This window comes from Patiria miniata, unplaced genomic scaffold (genome assembly GCF_015706575.1).
Source record: "Patiria miniata isolate m_02_andy unplaced genomic scaffold, ASM1570657v1 HiC_scaffold_24, whole genome shotgun sequence".
Taxonomy (NCBI): domain Eukaryota; kingdom Metazoa; phylum Echinodermata; class Asteroidea; order Valvatida; family Asterinidae; genus Patiria; species Patiria miniata.
In genome coordinates, this window is record NW_024037063.1 from 2,952,638 (window position 1) to 2,964,981 (window position 12,344).

A 12,344-nucleotide genomic window follows, 5' to 3' on the forward strand; every position below is an offset into this window, starting at 1 on the left:
CGCAAAAATTACATCACCCCAAAGGTATGCGACAAAGGTATGCAATAAAATTCACGACATTGCAAACAAAATCGCATACGTGTGCGCACATATTCGCGAATTGTTTCACGACATCGCATACGTGTGCGCATATATTCACGATAAATTTCACGACATCGCATACGTGTGCGCACATATTCGCGATAAATTTCGCGACATCGCATACGTGTGCGCACATATTCGCGAATTGTTTCACGACATTGCATACGTGTGCGCACATATTCGCGATAAATTTCACGACATCGCATACGTGTGCGCACATATTTGCGATAAATTTCACGACATCGCATACGTGTGTGCACATATTCGCGATAAATTTCACGACATCGCATACGTGTGCGCACATATTCGCGATAAATTTCGCGACATCGCATTCGTGTGCGCACATATTCGCGAATTGTTTCACGACATTGCATACGTGTGCGCACACATTCGCGATAAATTTTGCGACATCGCACACGTGTGCGCACACGTTTGCGATATGCGATGTCCCTTCAGGGCCACCATACTTCTACATACTATGTATGTCATGAAAATATAAAAAATACACCTCACGGGATTTACTTTGGTACATTTTTGACGCAAATTATAGTCGTTAAGTAATATCACGCGTAAATTAAAAATCACAGTTTAATCGACTTTTGTAAGTATTTGTCTATCTTTGGTTTATTGCAGGGGGATAGCGCGAACGCAGTCCCCACTTTCAGAAATTGTACTCCCGAGTTCCAAACAGAATCGCATTGGTCAGCCCACCGAAGTGCAATGGTAAGGCCTCGCAATGGGAGAACCGCCTACTTGATCACGGTACCTCCTGAGCCAGGTAAGTATGAAATTCAGAGAGAAAATTTTAGGTTGTGCTTTCTGCATGTTACATTCTACTCACAGTTACAGAAAAAAAGCTTCGTCTGAAGCGCCGTAAGTGTCGTTTTATTCAGTATACTGCGCATGCGTCATTCAATTAAATATGCACAATACAGGTGCCCGTGAACTTGCTAGTTGCTCGCCTGAAAACATATTCATGTCATGTGTATACGCAGTATATCGCTTCTACTAACTAAAGAAATAAAAAAAATACTTGCACGAACAACATGTACGTACATGTACTTCAAAATGTACGTATTTCAAACCTTTCATTTTCCAACCTTTACAAATAACAATTCACAATTTCACACGAATATGATCTGTCTTTGCATTGGGTAGACTCCATTCTGTTTGTATGGTGTGCTCGTCGCGATCGCATTGCCGCAAAGTAAGCAGGGCGCCCCCACTATAATTATCAGCGAGTATGTTCTCTCCGAATCGATTGACCAAATTCGAACAGCAATAAACTGCGTAGCATACATGTACATGTACATTATTATGAATCCGTCAAAACATGGAGGTAATTCTACCTCCATGGTCAAAACTTGAACTCAACTTAAGTTTGAAATATTTTTTTTGTTGGCACATTTGCGCTGCCTCGCCTTTGCCGAGATGAGGAAGCAGTAATTTCGCACTGATCCATGATTTGGTGTTTTCCTTAACTCCCGAACAATAACAAAACAAACAGTCAACAAAATGAACTACCAGTCACAGAAATGATCACGAAGAACTTTTATTTGCTAAAAATTAAGTTTTGCACCTTTATAAATTTAATCCCTCAGTCTATTGTGATTCAATTCTTTTTCCGCAATTAACCCACGCGAGCTTGTGTGTCCCCCCCCCACACACACACACATGTCTTAATTTTGCCTCTGAAGAATCTTAATAAGAGTGGTATATTTGGCAAAGCATCCATCAGGAGATCTTGTTAAGATCCAAACGTCAGGCCGCTTGATATATAAATTTATGACAGTTTCAAAAGCTCTGCCATTTTACCATAAATTATTTTGGTTCGCGAGATGTATGTACGCATGCGCTTTAGAACCATCACATCATTTCCAACATGGCCGCCATCCGGACTAATGAAGTGATCTAAATTCGTCTCCAAATTTCGTTAAATTTTAGCAATATAGAGTGACATTAATTTGTGTCTGGTTGAGCAGGAAAATCAAACAACTAAACAGGTACGTATTTGTTATAGAGGATCTCTGGATTACTGGATAGATTGGTTTCGTTTTGGGATTTTATGGTTTCTGTTGCCGAATATTTGGGGGAGTGTCATTGGATTTATACACAGCTACTGTTGAACGAGTTAGGATCCCAGACGTACATCGACATAGGCCTGTAAAACCGGGGCGGCGGGGCTGAGTATGTAAAGATTGGAATTATTTTACATTTTGAATAATTTTTTTGGGAAGAATTCCGTATGTGGACATCACTAATTTTCCCCTGCAGTGACCTATCAAGTATCACTATCAGCCAGCATCATAAAGCGATAAAATGTCAAATTTATTTAGCAGGGAAAATATTGAAGCAATTGCATAGCATAGGAAAATCGTGAATTAAAAAAAAATCATGATTTCATTTATTAGTTATTGTAGGGCCTACCCTCATTGTGATATTATTTACAAAATATTGAAATTATTTTTACTTCATGCATATATAAACTGTCAGCCATTGTGGTGATATAATTAAACGCAGTGGCTATTTATTATGGCAATCGACCATCTGGTTCCCTGACCGAATACATGTAGTTTTTAATGTGAGGATCTTTGGCTCTTGGAACCAGACTATCAACTGAACGGTTCTCTGACTGTATTACCCTTTTAAAAAAATCCTCCAAAGCGATTACGAAGAAGTAAATGAAATCTACTTGAAATACAAAGTAGCATTTGTATGAAATGAAACTATGAAAAGAAAGAGAAAAGAAAAGAAAAAAAGTTTGACATAGCATTGATTTGATCCTGGGTCCTTCTGCATGGTAGTCAAGCATTTAACCAGTCAAGTTACCATTGAAGCCCTCCGGTTGGTAGGGCAGTTTATGGTTTATGGTTTATGGTTTATGTAGTTCAGTTATAAGAGATAATATAGATTCGCAATGGTGTTTTTGCAGTGCCGTAATGATAGCAATTGAAAAAAAAAAAAAATTTAGTGCTAAAGAAAAAAGAAGTTTAGCATGCCAAGATGTCTTGTTTTCAAGCAGTTTTTGAGGAAATTTTGAGATCCTTTAATTAATTAATCCACCAGAATAATGGAACACCCAAATTGGGGTTTTGATGAATTCACTGAAATTTTGGTAAATCAAAAATTTACTAAATAAACCAGTTATAACTTAAGTGTTATTATCACAGTTCTGCCATAACGCAATGCAGTATGGTACACATTAGATATTGAGATGGTCAAAGTGTATGCCAAGTATAAAGGCAATCGGATTGATTTTAGTGCCCAAAAAGTGCCTTCCACGATGAAAACATGTGAAAATGCTATGGGGAATGGCTGAAAAAGAAGTAAAACAAAGAAAAGAAAAAAAACCAACTAAACTTCAACGAAAACAAATATATATATATTCCAGGAAGTGTCAGGAATAATATAAACAGATACACATGTACTGTACATGTGTACATGTACATTTCTTTATCAAATGGCAAAACCACGCAAATACGCAAATTAGAAACTATCAAAATAGGGACATGCGGTTAATAACCTTTTCAGTACTAGTCAGCGCGGCAGGTTTTGTGTTTCAGTTTAAAATAGAAACCACGGCAGGAAGTTACATGAAGCTGCAAGTAGAAATTAGTTTCTTAGCACCGAAAGGTTTTGCTTGGCTAAAAATATTTCATGCTTATTTGTACCAAGTGTGTGATACATTGTTTTGTTTGGGGCATACTGCATTGTGTAAAATAACAGGGTTAGTCAAAAAGAAAGTGACCTGGAGTTTTACTTTTTTCCTTAGAAAACAATCAAATTTGATACACCAATGAAGTATGTCTTTAAAAGGAAAAACTTCTATGTTTCATCGTATATTTATTAAATGGGTATTCATCAGCTTGTAGAATGAGAAATGATCAGTGACCAGTGGACAGCTGAATTTTGTGATCTCTCTATGAAAACAGATGAATTACGTGAAATTTTCACAGTTACTAGTCAATAACATGTACTTAAGGCCAAAAAAAAAAAGTCTCCGGTTTCTGGTATGCGCGCGCGTCGCCGTAGCCATGCGCGTCGGCAAAATGAAAAAGTTTTTTTTTCAATACAAGATGATGTTTCAAAACCGCCAAACTCACTGGTTTGACTGGAATTCTGCTGCTGCACAATTTTAACGTGTTTTTAGATGGGGTTATGATCGAGAATAAGATTTATGTGGCCTCTCTGGACTCCCATATATTTGCACTTAGTTTAGTCGGGCACCATTTGCAGTCATCAGCCGACATTTGAAGCCAAAAAAAAAAAAAAAAAACAGGTAAAAAAAAAAAAAAGCCGTGTCGCCGCACCACTTTTGGGGCAAGCTCCATACCAGAAACCGGAGACTTTTTTTTTTTGGCCTTATCCCCAGATGTTATTTTTTTATGAAATGGAGTGAGCCACATAATTCTAAAAATAAGGTCCATGCATATGACGTCATCAGAGGCTATAGAGAGATGCACAACTTGACCTCACTGAGGTCAAATCTCGCATATAAGTTTACTGTGGGAAAACAGCCGTGCATACATGTACCCTCTATAGTTTTTCTAATTTGGTCACTGTCTTTTGGGCTCACCCTATATAGTCCAAACTTTGTTACAAATAACACATTTTACATGTTTTAGTTGAGTTATATTTGTCAATGGCTTGGCTGTTCATCATTGGATGCTAAGGGGTGCCACTGGATATACATGTATGTGTACCGGTACAAATAGGGGAAACCCCAACCCCCTCCCCCTATAGGCAGTTTATATTGTTACACGTATCTTATGCTAATTTCAAATTACGGGTTTGTTTATTTTCTCCTTGTGTTCCCTTCCCCCTTTTTCAGTGGAGGGGGAGGGTTAGGTTGGGTAGGATCGAAGTGGATTTGAAGCAATAAATCCACTCCCTGTGTGTGGCCCAAGACTTGAAGTGCAGACCTCTCAAAATCAGGCCTTGTAAACTATTCCAGAACAGTAATTAAATTGGTTAAAACAAAGAGATGGTCACATATCAAAATATTTCAATTCTATTCAAATGCATGCATGCATAGCATGGGTTTGAACTACGAGAACCCATGTATAACTGCCAGCCGTAAACGTGTACCGGTACATGTAAACATGTACCGTTACATGTATTGCAAAGTGCAAATTACAATGTACATGTACTCGGTATGTAATTGTGTGTGTACATTGTATGTATGCAGCAAATCACAATACAACATACAGACATGTTCATGTGTGTGTTCATGTTTTAGCTGCTGTATGCTAGACAGAACACACAAACAGATGCCCTGCAGTCTTCTTAACAATCAATGTTAGCAGGAACCTGTCAGAATGTCAGTTGCAGGGTCACCTGCTGAGGCATTTGATGCCTCCTTAATTTGTCTGCGCAAGCAGGCGACATTATTGAATATAATCATGCATTCAGTTTTTATTGTTTTCTTCTGAAGCAAGTTATGTGGGGTGTTTTTGCATCCTCAGTCAACTAAATCCGTTTAATGTACTCACGGTCAAAACTAAGATCACATACAATTTTGGGATATGTACGGGTATTAATTGCGTCATGAGAATTGATCAACTATTTCAAAATAAATATTTTCACAAATACGAATATCTATAGACAAGCCTGAAGGTACACAAATGCTTCGCTCTGTTCTGTTTCAGTGTGCTCCTGCCAACTGTTGTTAATATTTGTGCAAAGAAATGACACATTTGAATAAGGCCCAAAAAAAAAGTAGTTCTGCTTCCGATTACATGGCATTCGAAAATATGGTAGGTAGGTAGGGAATTTTTTTGGGCCAGTTTTGTTTGTGTTCAATCATATGGAGGCGTCTGCGTGTAGTCAAGGGTGACAGGTAGAAATTTATGGTTTTTTGTGTTTTTTTTTTCTTTCTTCATTTCCCCATAAAACAAAAGGGTAGGGGCTGTCAGAATAGGGTAGGGAAACCAGAAGCAGAAATATATATTTTTTTGTCTACTTGTTACCACACAAACATTACGTGTTTATCCCTACATATATTTGTTATGTACATTGCATGTAACACACGGACATACTACATCGTGTTTATGTTAAATCTAACAGTTCTGAATCCAATTTTAATATGTATGATTTTTCACACACCCTAGGGGGTTAGGGTTGGATGCTCATATAATTCTTTTTCCTGATCGTACCTCTATTTTATAGGATAATTAATCATTGTGTTGGGTACATTGACCGGAAAATGAAAGATGATGTCATGTGTTTGTGTATGTATGTGAAAAAATTGGAAAAACCCAGCCCTTGTGAAACATTTAGTGCCGTCGCAAATGCAGACTACCAAATCTTTTGCGTCTTGAGCCTCAATTTTAAAGAACATTTCAACAAAAGGATATACATTTGTAGATGTGTGTTTTCAGATTTACAATGTATGGCATGCTACAAATGAATGAATAAAATCACTAAAGTTTGTACAAGATTGGTGATTTTCATGTTGTCTTGAACTGAAGGCAAATTTTGTCTTAAAACTGAAGCATCATTAATACCAGTGCAAAGCTGATCATCTCAGAGCCAGTAAACACAATAAAATCTTCAAGAACAATAACCGAATTACCGCTGGTCCTAGACTTATAAATGATAATTAGATTTTGTGTAGTGGCGGAGTGAATTTTCACACCGCGCTGTGTAAAACACAGGGACATAGGTGAGGAGGTTTCCCCAGTCTGTGCACTTAAGAAACTTGACATCTTGACCTTGGGATCATCTCCAGACGAGTCTGGCAGCATTGGCCAACGTCTTAACATAACAAATGCAGCCTGGGGAATGTAAAATTACGGGATGTTGCCAACCCTGTTAGGCTTTGGGCACAAGTGGCCACAATAGACAGGTTGCAGTCTTGGGAATGCATGCAGAATTGAATGGGTATTTCTAGGGGACATGGACAGGTGGCCACAATAGAGAGGTTGCTATGAGGGGCCAATGGCAGCAGTGGATGGGCATGTGTGGTGCAAAATGGACACATGGCCACAATAGACAAGTTAAAATTGGTAGTTAATTAACAGGTGGCCATAATAAACAGGTGGCCACAGTTGTTAGGTTCAGGGGCAGATAGTTTGTTTGGGTTTAATTTAGTACATGTACCGGTAGTTAACCAGTTTGAAGAAATTGTATAGTTTTTATGTTTTAATAAAAATCTGCCAAATATGCCCAAAATCATCTCTGAAATGTATTAAGTACAAAACTTTAAAAGCTATGGACTTAAAACATGAGTTATTGTGTTGCCTTAAACTTGTAGGCAGATCGTTAATACATATATTGCCCCTTTACAAAGACTTGTGTACATTACTGCATTAATATGCGGTATATCCCAAAATGAAATTTGTTTATTCTTGATTCGAATAAGTCGTAGTGAATGTGCAGGATGCCTGTGTGGGCAAGACATTCATGTTAATGTATGATTCATGCCAGCACATGAATGAGGCTCCTTGCGAGCCAATCTCTCGGACTGTGCCACGACACTTGATCAGATTAGACCCACCGCCTCATCGCTGTGTCTGAGACGTTGGGCATACATTCACATTCATGAATCATGATAAACATTAATCACGCGTCCTTGCACATTCATGTGCGGACGCTGTTTGAGAACATTGTATGGAATAGGAATTGGAACGGGGCTTAAAAATTGTGGAAGCTGAAATGTCTTTCATTTTACGCTTACATGTAATTTGGTTTGTTTGTTTAATATTTCATGCGTGTGATAAAGTGTTGAATCTACATGTTCATGTATGCACGTTAGTTCCAAATTTTATCAAAAACACAATACATTACATGTAACACAGCAAATTTGCCCTTAAGTGTAAAATTCCATAATACTACAAGATCTATGCTGTATGCTTGTGAATGGTGTAAACATGTAGGGTAACAAAAATGACAGCAATTCTTGTTTAGGTATTTACAATAATTTTAACAATAAAATAATGTCAAAAAGAATTTTGTCATGTTAAAATGCATTTTTGTCTTTTAAATTAGCCTTAGCGTGCAGTGCCGCTGCACAGTATGTACAAAATGTACACTGCCCTACACGTGCATTTATGTGCAAGAGATGTGATTGAAACGCACTTGTGTTTAATGTTTATAATAAACATGCATGTTTGTAGATATGAATTACCGATATATTTATGAGCCAATTTACAAGTGCATAGAGGACAAAATTGGGGCTAGTCATGTTTCATGTGCGGGTCAGGCACGTGTTATCCATGAATTATTTCGCCACATGTAGCCTACACTGCATCTGACAGTGATGAAATTGCTCCCTGGTGGATGCCCGGGTTGCATACAAATTACAATATTTATGTAAAAAAAGGTCGGGAAGGATTCAGAATTCAGTTTGACGAAAAGCATCTTCAATTAATGATTAAAACATATATTTATATGCATGATACATGTATACAAGTGTACATGTACAGTGTACATGCTCACGTGTACAACTACATGTACAAAATGTACACGTGTATATTCGTCTGTGTGTCTTTTGTACATGTCCGTTGTCTTTTTTGTTTTTTTCACCTGTGGTAAAATTTCGGAAAGTTTGTAGCAACAAGGGAATCATGGCCACTTTTGACCCCCCCCCCAAAAAAAATATTATGGACTTGTTCTCATACAAGCTAAAACAAATTCTGTGTACAAGTTTCAACAACAAACTACATTTTGTACATAAAATGCATACATGTACAGGCATGCAAGTTTTCGTCAGATCCACTGATTTCCTCGGTTTTTGCTTCTCGTGAATGCCATTACAAATTGAAGAACACTTGGGATTTCCTTGTTTTTTTATATTCCCAGTTGCATGCCTGCCTGTAGTTTGAGACATGTACATGTGTACATGTTCTACTTCTGTGCTCAGCCATTTAAATTGCACAACCATGAATTGCCAACACACAAATGATTCATACACTTGTTCTGTACCTATAGCAAGGTGCACAAAGTGGGAACAAACAGCGCATTCCAAATTATGCACTGTGTAATGTCGGGCCGGTTGTCTCATGTTTAATCATAGATAAGACAGTCTCATTCACATTGATCAAATTTCCATGGATACATCAATACTGCATACATGTGGAAAAAAAGAAAAGAAAAAGAAAAAAAAATGGCCATAAACGTGTATCAGAGCAGGCCCTTTTGCCGGCATGTGCGTACATGTAAATTTTGTAATTGTCAGAATTTGTGTCATCAGCACAGTCAGCTATGGGCTGCCGAAGTCCTGTTCGTCATTTTATTCATGACGTGACTCATGTTGTTTTAGATTTACTCAGGCTACATGTACTTGGGAATGCTGAAGTATGGCATGCCAGCTACATGTACATGTATATCACCTGTTCTTGTACATGTGCATGTGTGGTGTATTTTTATCTGTAAATATTATATACATGTCCATTTCCTCAAGTTGTTTTTACGAGTCGATCCACCGTAGGACCTTGTGCAATACATACATTCAGAACATGATGTGGGATGTTAAAAACCTGTTGAAATTCAACCTCAGTAGATACAGTGTTTACTTTTATGAAAAACAGTGGAAAACTGTGCCCGATTTCTACATTTTCTGATTTTGATTTACATTTCAATTCAAATGCATGTGAATACAGCACTGTATTTGAGTTTCTGATTTGTTCTGCCAGTTATTCCAGTGTCGAACACGGAATCTGGAGGTACATGTGGTACTTGCTTGACCTTGGTGATTGTTAGACTTTTATTTTTATTTTTTTACATTGAGATTTTATCTTTTTCCTCCAATAAATGCTAGACGGACATTTCAATCTTATTCTTTTTACTCCAGGCTCCAAGTAAATTTCTTCCTCTATATCATACAAAGGCGGCTACATGGGACTTGAATTTTTCCGAACATGAGAACTGATTTTGTTTCGGCAAGCTTGAGGGCTTTACATGCCAAACATTTTTGTCGACCCTTCCCTATAAATAACATGTATGTATCGTGATCCTAGCCATTTCGCGGCAGTGTTTTTTTTATGAGGAGGAAATTTCCCTGGTCACCATCAGTTCCCGGTATATGATACAGTACATGTGAACCAGCGCGGTATCGGAACCTGTTTTCCCAGCTGTGTTTGTGTTGTCAGGAACAGTGGCATATATCCAGGCAAAAACATGTACGTGTATGTGAACATCTATATGTTCCGTTAAAAAAAAAAAATTCAGGTAAAAAAAAATAAAAATTGGAACCACCAGGATTGAACACGTTACTGAGAACTTATCCCTTAATTATTGATTGCATTTTTTATTATCGTTGCATGTGAGTGAAATGTTAAGCAGGTCTAGACAAGTCTGAAATTGTCTGAAACAGTGCAATTCAGTTGGTTTCAGCAAAAATTGATTCTCTTAATTGCTTTGGCAAAAATCAGAAAGTGAAACTAGCCATGTTTGATATATAATCTGACCGAGCACATTTTTTTTATTTAGACAAATATGGTAAGTGGTTGGTGTACTGTCAGTTGAAAAACATCAACTGAAAATGGTTAAATTCTACCGGTAAGTTTTGTTTTTCCCCCATTAAACTCATCTCTCTGTCTTCCGTTTTGAAATCTCGTTTCTTAGCCGCAGAGTCGCCATGGATCCCCATTTCCTGCCTTGATGTCCCATAAAAATCTCATGTAGAGGCAGGTCTCTGCCACCCCTACGAGCCAACTGACCGACTGACCGACTGACCAGTCCGGTCCCCCCGGCCCGTCAAGATGAACACCATGCGACGGTTCATGAAGCAATCGGTGCGCCGCTCCACGTTTGCGCAGGACAACTCCCTGGGCCTGATGCACCTGCGGAAGCTATACGTGGAGCTGTGCTGCACGGCGCAACCTCTAACCCAAAAGGAGCAGGAGGATAAGCTGTACATGATGCTGCCGCTGTTCTGTAAGGTAAGAGGTTGTGAGTTTTTTGGGGGGACCAATCAGTGAGCTCTTGGGGTCAAATAATAATCCTTTTCACACTATTGTCTCACCTACCCATGTTAAAATCAACATGGGTTCATGGTAAGTGGAACCAGGTCTAATTGAACATGGGTTGTCAAGGCATACAGTTTATACTTGCACCAGTTTAGCCCTAACCGCCCTGAATCCTTCAAAATCTTCTTTGCCAAAGTGGAGGAATTTGGAGAATTGAGGTTACATGGCAAAAGTGCGTTTCTGATTTTGTAGAATGCATGTTAAGGTCTTGGGCCGGACCTTGTGTTGTTTTTGCTCAGCCATGCATAAATATAGGCCTGGATTATGCTTGAAATCCTCCGTACTGCTCCAGGATGTCACTGGCCAAGCCTCAACATATTGACAGTCACTGGTGCTGGATTTTGCAGGATTCAGGCAGTGGTCACCCTTCCACGGACCATATTCAAGAAATAGTGGAGGAATTTGCAGGATTGAGGCTACCGGTATATATTCCATGAGGCCCATTGGAGGATTTTGCAGGATTGAGGCTACATCCCAGCAAAAAGGCCTAGGGAGTTAGTTAAACGTAGTCTGGTGATCAGACATTCACATGTGCAGAGCCACACTACAACGTCTGATATATCCAAGCATGCAAATTTTATGCAACTTATGCCCCAGCCAATCGCCTTTAGAAATTGTGACACCGTTTTGGCAAAAAGCTGTTGATTGCTCAATAGCAGCCACGTTGTTCTCGTACAACATCGGGTTACCGAACACACGATAGAAGGCGCCCGCTGAATGGTCAGAATCTGGAAAGTCAAGATGCAGTGTTTTGCATAATCTGCACGCATATAGACGCTTGCCGTCTATTCCATGGACTTGTTTGAACAAGGGTCAGCAGTGGATTTTAGATCGTCTAGCTGGGTAGAGCCCCTCAAACGTGGTTCTAACCAAGACTGAATTTTGCCCATGTAGAACACGCGTACATCTTTCTTAAATTTTGGGTTTCCCAAAAGTCTTAAAGTTCGACCCTTTTTGTCCACCGTAGAGGTTACATACATATATACATGTACATGTACATGTATGTAACCGATACAGTTATTGATAGTACCGGTAATTTTAGCTGAAACGAAACGAAACCATGGCATTTGAGCTTTTGTATTTACTGTTCCAAATATAAATCATAATTCATAAGCCGCAGTCGTTAATTTGTTATGAATTCCAGTCAATACGAGCATTGGAGGCCAGTTTGGATCTGGAATGCCATAGTTAATTATTTATTGCATGTGTGTGTGCATGGTACGCATCTGTATTATGACCTTTCAAAACCGTCAAGCCGAGTCATGGCCCTCACACAGTATTCAGTTTTGTAAA

At 38.7% G+C, this 12,344-nt stretch overlaps 1 non-coding gene across 1 annotated transcript; it reads right to left on the reverse strand.

Moving 5' to 3' along the window:
• Window positions 1-713: 713 nt before the first annotated feature.
• Window positions 714-867, reverse strand: LOC119732731. Its single transcript, XR_005271593.1, has one exon. It is a non-coding gene; the product is annotated as a U1 spliceosomal RNA (small nuclear RNA).
• Window positions 868-12,344: the final 11,477 nt, after the last annotated feature.